At 45.5% G+C, this 5,848-nt stretch overlaps 1 pseudogene; it reads right to left on the bottom strand.

The window, feature by feature from the left end:
• Positions 1-4,357: 4,357 nt before the first annotated feature.
• On the bottom strand, positions 4,358-5,631 carry LOC149434573 (olfactory receptor 2D2-like; annotated as a pseudogene).
• Between the last annotated feature and the right edge of the window lie 217 nt (positions 5,632-5,848).

Below are 5,848 nucleotides of genomic sequence, written 5' to 3'. Positions count from 1 at the left end.
GTCTCTAGCAGCCCACCGCACGGACGCCCTCAGGGCGCGGGGTCTAAGTCCCAGCCTGCTGTTCACCATGGCCCCTGATGGTGGGGATGGACTTGGTGCAGACTGGAACCAGGTCGCGACCCCCGAGTGCGACCTGCGGTGGTAGAGAGTACTGACAGGGGAGTGCAGGAACGGAATCTAATTTGGAAGAGGCAGACAGATACACTGGTCTGATCCGAGCCGGATGGATGGATGGTCGGGTACGGTATGCGTGGTCAGACAGGCCGGGTCGGTATTATGCGGGCAGCGAGGTACAAGAGGAGCGAGCTAAGAATGGTCAGGTCACAAGCCAGGTTCAGCAGGGTGTGAGCAAATACAGTACCAGGGATCAGACGGAAGAGTAGTCAGGCAAGCCAGGGGTTAAACAGGAGAAGATCAGGAACAAGCAGAGGTCGGCAACGGAGTACACAGGAACAGGATACAAGGGCTCATGGGAAACATTTACACCAAGGCACAGATCACAGGCCTGGTCATTCCTTAAATACACCTGCTGTAATCAGCCCCAGGTGTTGGCTGACTGCAGAAGTGAGCTTCTGGCTGCTGAGAGCACCCACTGGTCAGCCCTGGTACTGCAGCCCACACGGCAGGTGAGTCCTACCACCAGTGCTGAGTCCATTCCTGACAGAAGGATAAAGGAAGAAAAGAGAGAAGGGAATGAATGGATGGAGGAAGGAAGGAAGGGAAGCAAGGAAGGAAGAAAAGTGGATGGAGGAAGGAAGGAAGGAAGGAGAAAAGGGAATGGATAAGGAAGGGAAGGAAGGGAAGGAAGGGAGAAAAAGGGAATGGATAGAGGAAGGAAGGAAGGGAAGGAAGGAAGGAAATGGATAGAAGAATGAATGAAGGAAGGAAGGAAAATGGATAGAAGAAGGAAGGAAGGAAGGAAGGAAGGGGATAGAAGAAGGAAGGAAGGCAGGAAGGCAGGCAGGCAGGCAGGAAGGAAGGAAGGAAGGAAGGAAGAAAAGTGGATGGAGGAATGAAGGAAGGAAGGAAGGAAGGAAGGAAGGAAGGAAGTGATAAATGAAGGATGGAAATGAAAGGAGGGGAGGAAGGAAGAAAGGAAGGAAATGAATGGAGGCGGAGGGAGGAAAGAATGAAGGGAGTGGATGAAGGAAGCAAGAAATGAAGGGAGGGAGGGAGAGGGAGAAAGGAAGGAATGATTGAAGGACAAGGAGGGAGGGAAGGAATAAATGAGGGGGGGATGGAGGAAAGAATTAAGGTAAGGAAGAAAAGGGAGGGAGGGAATGGAGGAAGGAATGAAGGAAGGGGAGGGAAATAAAGAGGGGAGGGAGGTAGGAAGGAAGAAAAAGAAGGGAGGAAATGGAGGAAGGAAGGAAGGAAACAGATGGAGGAAGGAATGAAGGAAAGGGAGGGAAGGAAGGAGGTGAGAGATTAAGGAAGGAAATGAAAGGAGGGGAGGAAGGAAGAAAGGAAGGAAATGAATGGAGGTGGAGGGAGGAAAGAATGAAGGGAGTGGATGAAGGAAGCAAGAAATGAAGGAAGGGAGGGGAGGGAGAAACGAAGTAATGATTGAAGGACGAGGAGGGAGGGAATAAATGAAGGGGGGGATAGAGGAAGGAATTAAGGTAAGGAAGAAAAGGAGGCAGGGAATGGAAGAAGGAATGAAGGAAGGGGAGGGAAATAAAGAGGGGAGGGAGGAAGTAAGAAAATGGAGGGAGGAAATGGATGAAGAAAGGAAGGAAGTAAAGAAGGGGAGGGGAGGAAGGGAGTGTGGAAGGAAGGAAGTTAGGATGGAAGGAAATGGATATGAGTAAGGAAAAAAGGAAGGAAATGCATACAGGATGGAATGAAGGAAGAGGAGGGAAGAGAGGGAGGGAGGAAGGAAGAAAGGAGGAGAAAAAGGGAATGGATAGAGAAAGGAAGGGAAGGAAGGAAGGAAGGAAGGGAGGGAGGGAGGGAGGGAGGGAGGGAGGGAGGGAGGGAAGGATAAAGGAAGGAAAGGGAGAAAGGGAATGAATGGAAGGAAAGAAGGAAGGAAGGAAGGAAGGAAGGAAGGAAGGAAGGAAGGAAGGAAGGAAAGGATAGAAGGAAATGGATTAAGGAAGAATAGGGAGAGAGGGAATGGATGGAAGAAGGAAGGAAGGAAGGAAGGAAGAAGGAAGGAAGGAAGGAAGGAAGGAAGGAAGGAAGGAAGGATGGAAAGGGGGGGAAGGAAGGAGGTGAGAGATGAAGGAAGGAAATGAAAGGAGGGGAGGAAGGAAGAAAGGAAGGAAATGAATGGAGGTGGAGGGAGGAAAGAATGAAGGGATTGGATGAAGGAAGCAAGAAATGAAGGGAGGGAGGGAGAGGGAGAAAGGAAGGAATGATTGAAGGACGAAGAGGGAGGGAAGGAATAAATGAGGGGGGGATAGAGGAAGGAATTAAGTTAAGGAAGAAAAGGGAGGCAGGGAATGGAGGATGGAAAGAAGGAAGGGGAGGGAAAAAAAGAGGGGAGGAAGGAAGGAAGGAAGGAAGGAAGGAAGGGAAGAATAAAGGGAGGAAATGGAGGAAGGGAGAAAAGTGAGAGAGGGAATGTATGGAGGAAGGGATGAAGAAAGAGGAAGGAAGGAAGGAAGGAAGGAAGGAAGGAAGGAAGGAAGGAAAGGAAAGGAAAAGAAAGAAAGGGAAGGGAATGAAGAAAAGGGATGTAGGGAATGGATGGCGAAAGGAAGGAAGGAAATGGATGGAAGAAAGAATGAAGGAAAGGGAGGAAAGGAAGGAGAGGAGGGTTAAAGGAAATGAAAGGAGAGGAGGGAGGAAAGAATGAAGGGAGGGAGGAAGGGAGAAAGGAAGGATTGAAGGAAGGGGAAGAATGGGGGAAAGAAGGAATGATAGATTGAAAGACGAGGAGGGAGGGAAGGAAAAAATGGGGATATAGGAAGGAATGAAGGTAAGGAATAGGGAATGGAGAAAGGAAGGAAGGAAGAAAAGGGAGGGATGAAATGGATGAAGGAAGGAAAGAAATGGAGGAAGGGAGAGTGAAAGGATGGAAGGGAGAGAGAGAGGGAGGGAAGGAAGGAAAGAATGAAGGGAGGGGATAGAAGAAGGAAGAAAAGGGAGGAAGGAAATGGATGGAGGAAGGAATGAAGGAAGGGAAGGGAAGGAAGGGGGGTGCGGGGTGTGTGCATGGTGTGTGCAATGAACACCCCACACCCATGGATGATATGCCTCTAACCTTCCCACTGCCCACCGGCTCAATCACCAACACTGTGTTCGAATCCGTCAACCGACTCACTCTGCCCCCACGGGAAGTGACAGGTGAGCTACTTCTGGGTCGGGATCTGAGACAGCCTCCTACCTCCTGGAGAAGGAGGGTTTTGCCTCCAGACTGGGCCCCCAAACTGGAGGTTGGAAGAATGGGAGAAGGAAGTTGACAGAGGGAGCTTCACTGTCCTGCAGTATACTGAGGAAAGACAGCCTGCTAGCTTGCAAAGAAAATAGCTCAGCTAAAGGCCTGGAAGCATTTTATCCAAAGCTACAGGACACAAGGACAGTGTGAGTACCTCTACACCCTCAGGACCTACAAGGGAGAGAGCTGCTTTGTGCCATACCCAACCAGTCCTTCTGGGACAATGCTGCAAGTCTTTTCTAGAATGTCTTGCTCTGGCATACTCTTAAAGATAGCCAGGAGGATGGGCAATTTTAGCTGGGGTCTGCAGAGGTTCATATAAAGAGAGGATCAAGTGCACCTTACAGAAACTGTGTTACTGATCCATCAAGATACTGATGCCACTGCAAAGGGAGTAGAAAGTCCAAGATTAATACAGAATTTAGGAAGAAGTTTGTCCTCAGAGTTATTGTTTAAAGCTTGGCATCCCTTATACCACTAGACCCCATGCAAAGTGTTTACAACAAATAAAACAACAAAAACAGACCCATGGACTGGTTGCTCCTAACTCTGAATGGAAGTTGGAAAAATGTGTGTTGCCTGGGTGTACAACAAATAGGGGTCCCAAATTCAGCAGCTCTCAAGGGGGAAGCGCTACATGTGAAGTTTCTCATCTGGGATTTCCTTGTGCAAACCTGCCTGGCAGTTGTCTGTACCAACCATAGTGGACTGCTGTAATCATGTGGACTGCAAGAGTCATCCAGTTGTCCAACAGTGGCTGAGATTAGTGATTGTCCTGCTTCAGATCCTGCTAATATTAGTGGGAAATGCTGATCTCTATACCGTCACCCATAGCAACCGCAGCAGCTCTTGAGGGGTTAGAGATACATTGATAATCTGTTAATTAGGTATGTGGTGCCCAAGTGATCTCCCATCAGTCCTCAAAGAAGTAAAAGAGAAAGTCTCAATAACATACGGTTTTGCAAAGTAAGATCCAATTCTATGGTGTTCAGAAATGTATTTGGTTATACATAGAAAAACATCATATTTCATGTTTTTGGGTCACTGGTTTACATGTATAAAATGCTTAGGTGTCCAATGCATGTTTTTCTGAGATTTTTAGACAAACTAAAATTTTATAAAGACAAACTGACAAACTGACAAACAAACAAACTGATATCTGCAAATTCCATGTCTCTCAATCAAATTGATCTTCTCTCCTTGGGTTATAACATGTTACACTCCTACCAGCTTTCTCATGGCTCTATGAACATCTTTATTTCTTAGGCTATAGATTAAAGGGTTTAGCATGGGAGTTATCATTGTGTAAAATACTGCCACCATTTTGTTTACATTCTTTGGGACTGAATTCTCAGGTGTAATGTACATGAATATGCATGTCCCATAATAAATGACCACCACCATAAGGTGGGAAACACATGTTGAAAATGCTTTGTTCTTTCCCAAGTGAATTGTTGTGATAGTGATTATGATTCGAAGGTAAGAGATGATAATTAGTGAAAGCGGGACAAAAAGCAAGACTGTCGAGGTAACCAGTTTTAAGATGTAGACTGATGAGACATCACTGCAAGAAAGCTGCATCAGTAAAGGAGTCTCACAGAAAAAATGGTTGATGGTGTTGGGGCCACAATATGTTAAGCTAAATATAAAATATGTATCGATAGATGAATTTATGCAGCCAGACAACCATGCCATGATGATCATCCGCATACAAACCATTGTGTTCATGATCATATTGTAGTGTAGAGGGTTGCAGATGGCAACATAACGGTCATAGGACATCAGGGCCAGAAGGATGCATTCTGTTTCTCCCAAAAGCAGAAAAAAGAAAAACTGTATAGCACAGCCAGCAAATGAAATACTCTTTTTTAGAGAAAGGAAAGTTAGACAGCATCTTGGGTACAACAGTGGAAGTGTAGAAGATCTCTAAGAAAGCCAAACTAGACAAGAAGGTGTACATTGAGGTGTGCAAACGTTTGTCGGTCCTCACAGCAACTATCAGAAGTACATTCACGCACAGTGTGGTCATGTAGATTGCGAGGAAAATGAAAAACAGCATAATTTGTACAAAAGGATCCACAGACAATCCAAGAAGAATAAATTCGGAGACAGTGCTTTGGTTTCCAGTGAGCATCTTAAAATTTTCAAAACTGTGATCAAGGAATATGTTTGGCTGATATAAAATCATCACATTTAAAGTAAAGAACATGGAAGCAAAAAATGTGATAACACTGATATTGGATATATTGAAAATGTTCCTTTGTCAGGGATTTGAAGCATATACAATTAAAGAAATTATAAACCTATTTAATAGATAAAACAGATACATATGAAATCCAACAATATGAAGCTTGTCAGAATAAAGCAGGATTAACCTTTAATTCTATGTAGACTATTTCCTTAAATATTTAGACCTCCCGGGTAGCAATCCCATATAAAGAATAAGTCTGAGTAGATATCCTA

Source organism: Staurois parvus, unplaced genomic scaffold, assembly GCF_062004578.1.
Source record: "Staurois parvus isolate SC_StPar_1 unplaced genomic scaffold, SC_StPar_1.0 ptg001733l, whole genome shotgun sequence".
Lineage (NCBI taxonomy): Eukaryota > Metazoa > Chordata > Amphibia > Anura > Ranidae > Staurois > Staurois parvus.
The sequence above is the reverse complement of the archived record's forward strand: the minus strand, read 5'-3'. Positions and strand labels throughout refer to the sequence as shown.